This window comes from Odontesthes bonariensis, chromosome 3, assembly GCF_027942865.1.
Source record: "Odontesthes bonariensis isolate fOdoBon6 chromosome 3, fOdoBon6.hap1, whole genome shotgun sequence".
Classification (NCBI taxonomy): Eukaryota; Metazoa; Chordata; class Actinopteri; order Atheriniformes; family Atherinopsidae; genus Odontesthes; species Odontesthes bonariensis.
Window position 1 is genome coordinate 11,283,749 of NC_134508.1, and position 13,017 is coordinate 11,296,765.

The 13,017-nt window shown below is 43.6% G+C and overlaps 1 protein-coding gene across 6 annotated transcripts in view; it reads left to right on the forward strand.

Annotated features, from left to right (window-relative positions):
* foxp1b (forkhead box P1b) overlaps window positions 1-13,017 on the forward strand; it is a 160,558-nt gene that overhangs the window by 50,372 nt on the left and 97,169 nt on the right. For all 6 annotated transcript variants that reach the window (XM_075460260.1, XM_075460259.1, XM_075460265.1 and 3 more), the window contains one exon: window positions 5,699-5,765. The gene's annotated coding sequence lies outside the window, so the exon portion shown is untranslated. The remainder of the gene's footprint in view (window positions 1-5,698; window positions 5,766-13,017) is intronic.

A 13,017-nucleotide genomic window follows, 5' to 3' on the forward strand; every position in this document is an offset into this window, starting at 1 on the left:
GAGCAAAAAATTGCAAGGTGTACTTTTTTTTAAATGGGAGAACATCACTTAATGAAAACCTACACCAAAAAATGACCCACATAAGTTAATTACATGTAATGTTTTACATTTTAATTAGTCTTTTACGTTGTAATTAAGCTGTTTCATGTCGAAGTCTTCATGCTCTGCGTAAAGCTATTATTGAATTTCAGCAATGTGTGACACGAGTGGAACTGACGGCACTATTTGTTTAAACGTTGAACAGTCATATTACTCTCAGGGTGTAAACAACCTCCAGCTCGAGCTTCTTCAAAAATCTTTCTCATTAGAACACTTGTGAGGATTAAGAAAGTGGCTTTTTCTTTTTTTTTCTTTCCATTCCTTTCTTCTGCTCTGTCTTGTGTGACTGTGTTGGCGTTCATTTGTTCTGCCTGCTCTGGTCTAATTAAAAGAGGCCGGGACAGGTAGGGCTCTCAGCAGGCAGCTGCTCTGTGCCACTTCTTCATTTGCTGAGTGTTTGTGTTTATGCAAAGGGGGCCTCTTCCTGCATATTTAATCTAGAGCAAGGCACCAGCTTTTGTTGTGTTTTGACCACATACCTCCAGTCTCTCTCAGCTCTGCACTCTGGGCTCAAGTTCACTCTCTCTCTCTCTCACTCTCTCTCTCTGTCTCTCTCACTTACACACACGTGAAACACACTTAACTACCACACGCTACTTCAGCTACTTCATACCTGCCACTTACGCTTGCAGCTTTCTCCTCTTCAAAAGTGGATTTGAAACATCCAGTGCTTGGAGGGAGTCTGAATCAGTGTTAAGTATCATGAACATGATGAAAGTCTGTTTAGTCGTTCTTTGGTAAGTCTGTAAAGATTTCATTATCTTTCCCACACATTCTCTCATCCCCCCCCCTTTGTTTTTTATGGGACAGTGGTGGGTGAAAGTGTGTTTGTCTCCCCTAGGGTGTGTTCTGTAAGTGATTGACAGGGTGTGTGTATATAGTTTGTACATAGCAGTGACTGCTGCTACCAACAGTAGCCCAGAAGGTTGCTTAGTTTGCATGTACACGGTGTTATTGGTGTGTAAAGGGGCTGCGTATGCGTCGAACAATGTGTACAAGTTCATGTTTTTCTGTGCTGCAGGTTGAAGGTGAGAGTGAGCATTGACCTCATGGTGACGTGTGAGGGTATTAGCTCCTCCCTTCCCTGACTGCATCTTGTTCTGCCTTTGTTGTCATCTGCAGTTTATTAACGTTTAAAGCGCACAGGATCCGGGGTTGGAGAAGAGCGGGGACCTCGGCGAGAGCAGAGACCTGGTATTGCAGGTCAGAGGTGACGGTCCTACTTTTCAGGGTGAAAAGGGGCTTGGTGTAAAAATAGAATCGCTTAGTGTTCGTTACGCAGGTTACCCTCTTGTACACTTGTTCGTACAGGGCATTTCCTCCAAAGCATTTCCAGGTATGGTTAAGAACCAGAATCTAACTTACTGCCAGTTCTTTCTGTTTCCCCCGCCAAAGCGCAGGCTCCAACCCCCAAAAGCCCGCACTCTTTGCTGGACCAGAGCAAAGATTCTGGCTGGAAGCTGGGTGATGAGACACACCACCCAAGTAACATGTCATGACCGCCATGATCCAGCGGAAGGCCTGTTCTGCTCAATGAAGAGTTAACAATGAAGAACTGATCAGCAACACGATTGTGAAGTCAGAGCGGCAGTGTCGGCACGTGAGCTCCCCAGCCACTCTTTCCTGTGCTGCCCAAAGCACAGCACAGAGCAGCGTTTGCAGTTGCTGTTTTCAGCTCGACTCACGCAGGGTTTGCAGCCATGTTTATGAACGTTGTTGAGTGTTCATATCGAGTGTTCATAGATCCAACTCGAATCAACACGCATAATTCCCATTTACAGCACCGTCTGTGTTTGGAAATGCCAGGCGACGTTGTAAGGAGCGTTCACACACACCGGCGGTTAAAAATAGCCTTTATAAACCAGATTGGTGATAATTGGTTCGAAAGAAAAAAGGAGACAAACTTTGTGCTCTGTGAAAATAAACTGTCTCCCTGCACTGTGGACCTCTACAGAAATGCAGAATACAGTAATGATAGCAGGACGTTCAGGTTCACATGTGTATTGGAAGAGATGTTTTAACGGGACATAACGACGTGGCCAAATTAAACCAGCTCTTACGCTGGCCTTACACCAGGAATGTGGCATGTGCGTTGTGTCTGGATTGCGAAAGTTTTAAACAGTGAGAATGAAAGGTGCCAAAATGAGTTGATGCTTCTGCCAGTTCTTTATAGAACCAGCTTCGAACTGGCTCTGGTACCAGCCCTGAACTCAAACTGCTTTGGTTTCAAAGGGGTACACATATATAAGAGCTAATCAAGAGTGGTGTTCATTCTGCGTCTTCTTGACGGGTGATGTTTTTAATGCGTGCATTATAATACTGTAAAGAAATGCGAGGCTTTGTTTGTTTTGGGTTGGACAGGATAACTCTGTGTGTACTTTGCTCTTTGCTCAGCAAAATCTGAAGGCAGGTCTGAAGAATGGGGGGGGGTGCTGACATTCACCAGAGTGTTCTGTTGCCTTTTGAGCTCAGAAAATAACTGATTAAAAAAATAAAAAAACGCAGCCCGAATAAAGGCCGGCTGGTTTGAACTTGGGTTTAATTGGTGGATTCTGAGTGTGTTTACGTGTCTGAAAGTGCTGTTGTGTGTGTGTGTGTGTGTGTGTGTGTGTGTGTGTGTGTGTGTGTGTGTACAGTCTGTTGGGTGTTACATCATAACGCCAAGATGCTGCCAATCACATCAAAAAACAACTTTTTTTTTTTCAAATGCCGACTTTCTAGTCTTTATGAGACTTGGGTCGTGTTTTTCATTTTAATCAGTCCTTTTTAATAAAAAGCCAGAAGAAAAGAGGGAGAAAAATAGTGTGCAGTCAGCCCTTTTAACAGATCATATCATACAGTATGCAGCTGCATTTGTTGAGAAGTGAGTCATGCTTTAGATTTTCCTGTGTTTTGGAGCGCAGACACTGACTTGGAAAATATTGTGCACACACCCTAAAAACAAACACCAGTGACCCTGTGTGTTGATATCACCGTCTCTACACAACCGGAGCGCTCCTACGCCCTCTTTTTTATTTTTTATTTACACAACCCTCTTAATAAAGATCCACAAGACTTGAGGTGTGCTGAACTAGGGCAGCTACTTTTAGTTTTTTTTTGTTTTGTTCAAACACAACGAGGTCCTGATGTGATGAATAGGCCCTCTGAATGAATTCAGATGCTGATACAAAGTGGTCCAAACATCCAGGATGAGCTGCGACGAACCCTGAGACAACTCTGCCAGCCTCCTATTGACAACATTGAGCATTAATTAATATGGTAATGATGTGTGAAGGTTCATTACGGGCCTCCACAGAAGTAGCCGCAGATACAGTATTAAGCATGCTTAGAGTAATTAATGGAATAACTTTACGTAGTGGTAAATATTCATGGGCCCTCATCTTTTTTGTCTGCACAGTGTGAAGAGAGAGGATAGCCTGTCCATTAGAGGAGCTGAAGGGCTGTCCACGGTGAATGCAGGCTTTTTTGTTGGGATTGGGTGCGTTTCACTGGAGGGGTATTAATTCATATTTTGAACATTGCAATCTTTCAACAAAAGCCACTCATAACATGCCTGGGACTAGAGAGCATATTGTGAAGCTGCGGCCCCTTCACAAATAGGTGAGCCCACTTCACAGGTTTGTGGACAGAATACAATGAGACTCTGTTCGTGCTCAGATGTAACTACAGCCGTTCATTATCATAGCAAAAAACCCTTCTGATTGTACGTTTCCACTGAAAATATGCAGTCCCACCCCCCCTCCCCCCAAACGGCTACAGTGATACCTGTCCCTATTTGCATTGAAAACAGAAACATGTTTTCGGATCATCTGATCCTCTAAAGGTATCACGCTAAGGGTTCTATTGCACACAAGTGCCTTGCAGCTACTCTGAGATATTTCTTTGTCAAAAGTCATTTGTTTTTCTATTTTCCACTTTGTTTAACTCAGCCGATCTGCAGCATCATCTCAAGACTAAACGGGAGAACCTTGCAAAGTGCTCCTCAGTTTCCTTTGTCTTTTAAAATTGTTGCATTTTGATTCCTATTCTCGGCTCAGGACTCTAACTGAGCATGCACATAACCCACCTAGGTGGGTAATTATCTCAACCAGGAGCTGTTCCATTCTCTAAAATCTCAATGCGGGAGTGCGTGATGGGCTCGGTTTTCCCAACCGGGCAAAGCAGCGTGTGCTTGTTTATCCTCACCCTGCGATCTCTGCACCCCCACTGTTCCAAATGGCAATATTACAGCCCTGTGCTGTTTGAAATGGAGACAATTATCTGTTTAGGTATTACAAGATGGGCATTATATTACAAGGAGAAAAAGGCGTACAGCTGCTATCAGGATCCTGTTGTTGCCTTTTCTCTCCCATGGAAAATGTTCATTAAAATGATGGAACATTTATCTAAATGGATGTTATGCATTGGGTAAACTCATTTAGCTCCCAGGGCTCTTTCAGGTGATGGGAATTAATGATGTTTAGTAGTTTGAAACTGAAAATATCTGTCATTTGTCACCACTCGCCATTGATTTACGATTCCATTGATGATATGTTAATTGAAGTGTAATGAATCACAATAATAGGGTAGTTATGTGGGAATGGTCCATTTTGGCTGATTGTTCAGCCCTCAGTAGAGTTGCGTGTTGACTTGTGTTTTCAACAAGGGCATTTAACTCGTAATTAATGCTGAAACGGGGCTAGTTGGGCTAGGGCGTTTTTTTTTATTATTTTTAATCTCTCCTCACTCTGCTTTAGATATACTTTTGCACAAACGCCCAGCCACAGTTTTGACTGCCAAATGTAAACGGCAAAACAGCGGGAGAGGGGAGTCTGAGTCCCCCCCCTCCCCACCTTTCCTTTCATATTTGGATATGCTTTAATGCCTTTATTCAAATTCACCTGTGATAGTGCCCCACAGTCACTTCTCAGTTTACCATAAAAATAAGCTTTTGTTTCCTTCTCTCTCTTCCCCCTCCATCTTTCTCTGCCTGGGTTGAGTGCTCAGTTGGGAAAGGTTTGTGCATGCAGATCAGGGCCGCTCATGGGAGTTGAGTCAGGGCAGATCAGGTTCAGAGACGGCGCGCTCACCAGCAGGGGGGGCCGAGAGGAGCGTTCGCCGTCACCTAGATGAAAAGTTTTTGTCTTGCAAATAGACCATGCTCTCACAGAATGCCCCATTGTTCATGTGTTATCATCAGTGGGTGTAGTTATAGCTAACAGACAGATGGAAATGCAAGGATGACAATAGTAGGTTTACAGGAAGATAAGTGAGAGGTGCCTTCTTCCCTGGCCAGAGCTGTAATGGTGGCTTTCGCATTCCTTGGAGCCAAGGGAGGTACACTGACTGGTACAGCTTCATATAAACAAAGGAAGGCAAACAGCACAGGAATGCAGAGGATTGATTTCTTTCTGATGATTTCTCAGAACATATTCGACCGCTTTGCGCACGTTATCAAGTCTAATCAATAGCATCCGGCTGCCTTGTTGGTACCATTTAGTTCGACACCTGTGCTTTCTGTGTTTCCATTTAATACACTTCCTTGTAGGTGTTGATGACGAGCGTCATGTGCGGTCATTATTTCAGTAAGTGTAAATAATTCTCCATTTTGTGTCTGCAGGGCAAGGAGGCAGTTTTACCACCGCTGGAACTGGAGATTGCTTTGAATAAGCAAGTCCTCATAGAAGGTAAACACACAATCATTCACCAGCCGCTGTTTGTGTGTGTGAATGCTCTATTGAATTGGCTTAATAATTAACTAAATGCAGGGTGGTTTTCTTGTTTGTGTACTGTATTTTGTGTGCGTGTACGCGGGGGCAGGCGGGTGGGCCGGGGATTCGACAGGTGCACCCTGACGGGGTTTTGACAAGCCACTGCTCTGAGACCAGCATGGTGAGTAGGAAAGGGACAGACCCCCCCCCCCCCCGAGGTGACAATGGAAGTTAGTCTTCTGCTTTGTGGTTTAATGCCAAATTCAAGTCGCCGTGAGTGAGATGCTGTTGAATGCAAGGACGTGTGGGCAGCTGCACAGTTTGGAGAAGTTGTCTGCTCAAATATGATAATGCCGTGTTTACAAGAACGTTTGAGTACACATGCGGTTGTTATGGTTGTTATGATCGCAGCTATTCTGGTTGATATCTCGTGTTTGCTCCTCACACCCGTCTCATTTTCATAGAAGGTTTGAGGATGGGAACTTTTGGCTGAGGAGTAGTATGACTTTTGGGAAGTAAGACTGTGTATGTGTGTATGTGTGTGTGTGTGTTAGCAGTGGGTTTTAACGCTTCAGGAGCTCAGGGCTTCGGAGGAGAAGTGCGTCAGTCTATCTTAAATCATTTCTTTTCTTGTCTCTCACCCGCTGTCTACATTTACTTGTTGTGACTTGTAGGTAGAGACACAGTAGACGTGTAACTGTATGTTTGAGCACTGACCTCATTGTTTGTAGGTATTACAGAGCACCACAGCACCAAATTTACTCAATGCTCGTCTAAAAAAATGAGTGTTTGATTTGATAATATTTAGAATAATTAACTTACAGAGACCGTGGGATCATGCTTAGAAATGTATGATTATGAAGCATAAAACGACTCTTTATTTCCATTCACTTGAGCTAAAAGCTGGTATTTTTTATTTCTGGTTTCTGGCTTAAAATTCGATATTTTGCCCTGAAAAACTTCAGTAGTATTTCAAACCCTCATTACACTATCGTTGAATAAGCACAGTCTTTCAAAAACTACTTTATTATAACCTTTCGTTTAAAGAAATATAATTTCTATAAAGTCTGTTAAACTATTACCAACTGCCATTGGCTAACGTTATCCTGTCTGTTGATATCCTGATTGTTGTAGCTGATATTCGCCACTACTGATGTTAGTCTGATATATCAGGCTGTAACTATTTGTAATTCCTAATATTAATCACTCAAACTTTTTTTTTTTTAAATTTCTGAAAAGAACTAAAGTAAAGTGACACGTATCAGTTACACTCCAACTTGTTGGCGGAGGAGTTCCTCGCCGCTGTGTGTTAATGAGAGGGGCACTTTAAGCCAGCTCAGTTTTCCTTCCCAAAGAAAGTTATCTGTAGCAAAATTTGAATGCGTCTCTTTGCCCATGTTCCGCCTCTCCCAACAAGTTTCATGAAATCCAATCTTGTTCGCCTGCAAGTTTTTGCAGAATGCTGCTGACAGACGAACCACGGTGATCGCGGACGGTAGAGAGGCCCACAGTATGTTCAGATTGCACTGGGATCAGTTTGTCATCCCCACATTTAGATAACAGAGCCTTGGAGACAAAGAAAGTGAAAGATTCATGTTGGTGCAGTTTATCTAAAGCGCACTCTGCACATATTCAGGTCCGCTCCGCCAGGCCCCTCAGCAGCCGGCTCCAGATGTAAGATCAGCGCTGAAATCTTCCCAAATGGTTGTCTAATTAATGTTAATGTGGCAAAATCAGCTTAATTATTGACACAAGCTTCCAATGTGATTTTGATTGCATCACTAATGCAGAAATCCCCGCGGCAGCTTATGGGATTAATGCGTCTTGCTGTGAAAAGCTCTTTTAAAGTGCAGTAGAGTCAAACAGAGTGTGTAAAAGGGGGAAGGAAAAAAAAAAACATGTGTGGTGTTCATTCTCCATATTAATCAAGCATACGTTAGGAATTAGAATAAGAGTAGTCGAAATACAGGCTCAAATCTGTCCCACAACAGTTTTGATTGAGAAATGCGGAACGTTTTATCATCTCAGAGGTGATCGGGCAGCCTCCGATGTGTGCTGTGTGGAGGCCTGTTCATTCAGACGTGATGACACACAGCTTTCCCGAAAAGAGAAAAAAACGTGTGAAGGCTTTGTCTCATGATCGACTTCATTTGCCTTCCATGAATCCATGAAAGGCAAAAGAAGAACACATTGTGCAAGCGCCACGTTTCCTGTAATTCCTCCCATTGCTGTGAATGCTTTGCTTTTCACTGCTTTTCCTTTTAGCCGCTGAACTTTCTTTGTTTAATCTACTTTTTATGGAAGTAGTGGGGATAAACAAGTGGCTTCATGATTTGGACCCGCAGAAAGGTCGTGCTCAGATTTATGCTTGGATGAAAATAGGGCCTCTGTAATCGTTCCCTTGACTGCATTTATTGCTTACTTTAAAAAAAAAAAAGAAAAAGTAATTTCTTTATATCAGCATCAAGCTGAAAATTGCCATGTATTAGTATTAGGCTTGGTAAGCTTCTAATTCTGTGGCATTTACAGCCGGCTGTGTTTCCATGCATTTATAACACTTTGATTCTTAAGAGCTCCTTTAATCGCTTATGCCTAGCTTGGAACATAATAAACAACTCGCTGTAGCGAAAGTGCCACATGGGGGAGATTTCTAGCAAGAAAGTTAAATGCTTCTGTCACTGGCAGTTTAGTTGCTGTGTTTTTCTCGCACAGTAAGTACCGTAATCTACTCTCTAAGCTTATCTGCTACAGTTACAAACAGTGACAGGCAGAATAGATGCAAGGCAGCATGAAAATGAAAAATTATCGTCCTTTCCAAAGACGTCACAATAGAGGCCGAGGCAGAGGCACAAAGCGACTGTGTGTTTCTGCCTTTTCCTGTTGATTGAGATCACAGGATGTGTCAAAGCATTCTAAACACCCTCACCTGGCCACCGTCTGCTCTCCCTATCTGATGCTCCGCTCCCATGGCTGCATCAGCTGCTATCAGGAGACCCTCTGGCAGACCGCCCGCCCGCCTCTGTATCGTCTGACTAAACAGGTTGCACACTTACATGCACGTCTTATGCCGAATACAGAATGCTACAGAACAGAGCAGCTTCCTTACATTCTCTTGCATCTCGCACAGCCCTCACACGAATAATCTTCTGCTTTGAGGTGGGTGGAACCGTGCTGATAATCTTATCGCAGATGTGTGATCTCGAAACTACTTAAAATATCTTTTTTCGCCGAAAACACATTCGTCAAGTTTCAATCTATTTTTCTATCAGCATCCAACAGACACGTCTTCTTTTGGTCCTGAAACATATTGACTGATGTATACACACTGGTCTGGCTCGGCGAGTGAGGAGCTTTGATAATGTCAGTCGGCTACCAGGTGCAGACGGCTAACATGACAGACACTCGGCGTGAGATTGACTGAGGTGACAAAAGTAAGCAAAATCCATCCGCAGATGAGTCGTCTCACAGCAAGATGAAAAGAAAATCACAAAAGTGAGAGAAAAAGTGCCAAACTCTCTTTTTCAGCTTTGGCTTTGTGATTGATTTGTTGTCTTCTGAGCAGAATGACTCCTTTCTTTTTTTTTTTGGTGGCAACCCAGAGAAGCATCTGTCTGAGTGACACTTCTTTAAGTTACAGCAAAGCAATATACTTAACTGGGAGTGATGGAATATCAGATATATGCACATGCTGTCCGTGTACTCAAAGACAAATGACGCATTTGCGTTTTAGACCCATTCTTAGGATTCTTGCCAGTTTCTGACTGGGGAAGGAAATTTGCAAAAGTTCCTGCAAGCCACAGCGATTCTTATTTGGATGGTTTTAACTTTGTTGCACTCACTTCATATCTTGGTTAATGTGAGTCTGGCAGTCCTTTGCTTTCTCCGTTTATTTTAGAAAACAAATCCCTTTTAGGGATAAAGCACCTGGTGGGGCTACTTAATGGAATGGCTTCAGCCCTGCGCAAATAAACAGCTTGCATTTTTGGTGTGAGATTAGGAATGAGGCTGAGAGAGAGTGAGAGCTGAAGTGAGGCAGCTCAAAAAAAACCAAACAAAGAAAGTCAACATGTGAAGAGGACACAAGTGGAGGAGTTGCACGTCTGCTTCTACTTTCTACTTGAGTTGACTGCACGGCTGTAGAAGTGCAACTGACGCTTGGTAAGACTTTCCCTTTTCAGTTTCACGCTAAGGTAAAGCTGTTTTTTTTTTTTTTTTTTTTAATTGGAAAAAAAAAGGATATTTTTGGAATAGCTGACCAGTGAGTCAGCGGCTAGTTATTCAAAAGGGGTGGGAAACATCTTTGTTTTCAGGACTTGCGCATACACAAACATGCCTTTTCTTAACCTGGAAAAGACGATAACCAGAGCCAAAGAAAAGGGAGTGAACAGGGAGGAAACGTAAAGCTATTTGAGGGCTACATTTGTGTTAGATAAAAGCCCAAAAAGCTGTTGAAACTAAAAGACAAAACAAGCCTTAAATGCAGGTGTGTTGAATGACATCTTGAGTTATTTAATTCAAACCCCCCCCCCCCCCCCCCCTGCGCTGATTCATGCAATATATTTGAACAAATAAATTATGGAAAATGTTAATGGCAAAATATTTAGAATAATACATCAAGAATGAAAGACTGAGCTTAAGTAGACCATCTTTTCTTCTGTTGTCTGAAAGTCTGAAAATTCTCCACGTAAAAAATTTCCATTGATGTTTTTAATTTGAGTTTTGAAAATGTAAAAAAAGAAAAGGTGGATGGAAAATGTGCAACATAGTTTATACTCTTGCTTTGGATAGTTTTTGTCATATTTCAAATAAGACTCCATGCACATGAGGGGGAATGGAAATAATCTGACCTGTTAAATGGCGTGTATCCCCTATGCAGTCCGGTACGGGTCGGGTCGGAGCGGTTCGCTTATTTCAGTGTTTCCATTACCACGAAAGCGTACCGGTCCCATGGAACCCGTTACCATTTTTGTAACCCTTCTGCTTGGGGTACCGAGCACACAGGACCGGTTCCAGGCTCTGCTCTCCGTTGTTGGTGAGGAGGCTGTGCAGCAGAAGCTCGATGGCGCTGTGCGAAACCAAAAAGTTTTCCAGCGGATCGCCGCAAAAATGGCAGAGAGTGGTTTCAACCGGACCGCGAGCCAGTGTCGCATTAAGCTGAAGAAGATTGGAGGTGGTTCCAAATTATGGATGTTATTTGTTATTTGCTGTTATTTGCTATTTACGCTTCGGCACGCACTCCGCCCACCCCTGAGGGTCCCCTTTGTACAGTGGGAACGCAAGCTGACCCCAAAGCGACCCGACCCGTATCGTACTGACAGTGGGAACGAGGCTAAAGATTAAAATGACACGACTAGCTAGCTCTTTCCGGTCTGAGCGGTTTACGGTAAACCCACGTGACTCGTCTCCCCAGATATGATATGATATCCCGGATGTTCCCAGAGATTGAAGTAATTCCTGAAAAAGATCTCTCCATTTTCCTCTTGGAGATGTCCATCGCAGTTGTTGTTGTTTTCTCCTCCTCCTTTGTTTCATATGAGATCAACTACTTCATCTACTGAACCCCAACCATGAGCAACGTAGCACATACCGCCACCTTCTGGCGACACCACGGCAGCGGAAACATGTCTGATTCACTTTTTCTTTTTTTTTGGGGGGGGTTCAAAAGATCACTTCAGATTTGTTTCTCGTAAAAAGACACCAAACTACTGACACATTCAACCTCAGTTCTGTGTAAACAACAACGGCAACATGTACCCTCTTCAGTGCGTTGCACTAATGCAAAGAAGATGTCCTCATAACGCTGCTCTTCGTCTTTGTTCATTCTGTCCACATAGAGGCATCAGAGATGCTGCTGACGGGGGAGTTTTCCGGGGGCCATGCCTTTTTGCTCTCAGTGTTTTCACACCTTTCCTTACATTGAAAAGAGAATCTTTTTTACTAAGCCAATAAGCGGTGATCCCTCGGTTTCCACTATTTGTTCAAAACGCATGTGTACACCATCAACTCCCTTCTCTTATCTGTATGTGCAACTGCTTCTGTTTAGGGGAGAGGATCATACTCCAGCTGAGGCGGGCTGGATAAAAGTGAGGAGTCCGCCGCAGACATCTTTTGAGTTTTCTGCTCCCGGACCCTTATGGGTCAGCACGGTCGGGGTAGTTTGCTTTTGCATGTCGCGTTAATCAAACTGGAGCTCGAGACGAATCAACCGATCTCCTCTCTGGGTTGTTTTATTGGCACAGTTTTTTTGTTTCTCGTTTTCACTCAACTAAATTTGTGGCCTGAGCTCAGATTGATCCACAATGGAAAGAGTACAGTTGAAGTGTGGGAATGGAGGTGGATTGTGTGGAGGGAGCGCCAAAGTTAAGAGGAAATTTACTTAGCCGCCACGGTGTCGTCATGGCCCGAAAGGGGCGGAAAGTGAAAGGCAATTCCCAACCAAAAGTGGGTTTATTTGTGTAATCAAATGAAAGAAGTGGAGGCATTTCTGAAAAACTGATATTTATTTACAATTTCTCCCTCTTTTTTTCTCTCCCCCCTCTGGTTTTAGCCTTGGCTCCTGCGTTGTTTTCATAAACAAAGTCTCTCTGGCTGGCTAGAAAAAACACAGCGCTCAGTGCACTGAAAACAGGAATGACAAACACCATTAGCTGAAAAATTTCCATCTCATTGCAACTATGTTATTGTTTACTTTACCATACACGTCCTAATATGGTTACCTCCCTGTCAAAGCGGGCCAGAGCAAAGCCGAGGGGCCCTCGCAGGGGGACGCTTGCAGCTGCCACTTAGACAATAAGAAACAAATGTCACAGCTCGGCAACACAGCCAGCCTTTCACAGCCTTACAGTACTTGGCCTTCCAAGCTGCTTGGCTCAGGCTCCTGTGTGATTTTTATCTGCTCTCCAGTGTTAGATGCCCTCACAATATACCCCCACCTCTCCTCTCTGCCCCCCCTCCATCTTGTCTTCTCTGTCTTTCTTTATTTGTCTGTATCTCTCCATCAATCTCTGTCCCTGTCCTGTTGTTAGCTATGTGCAGGCTGACTGATGGGCCTCTGTTTGCTGTGTGAAGTTATTTATCAGGGGGTGGGGTGATGTGTTTGGAGTGGATATTGCCCTCCTCCATGTGGCCGAGCAGAGGCCAGTTCAGCTGCAGGTCACGCCCCGGCCTGAAGTTGACACTGCGTTTGAACTAGAGACATTTTGCCAATGCTTTGAGAGCCTTTACGGTA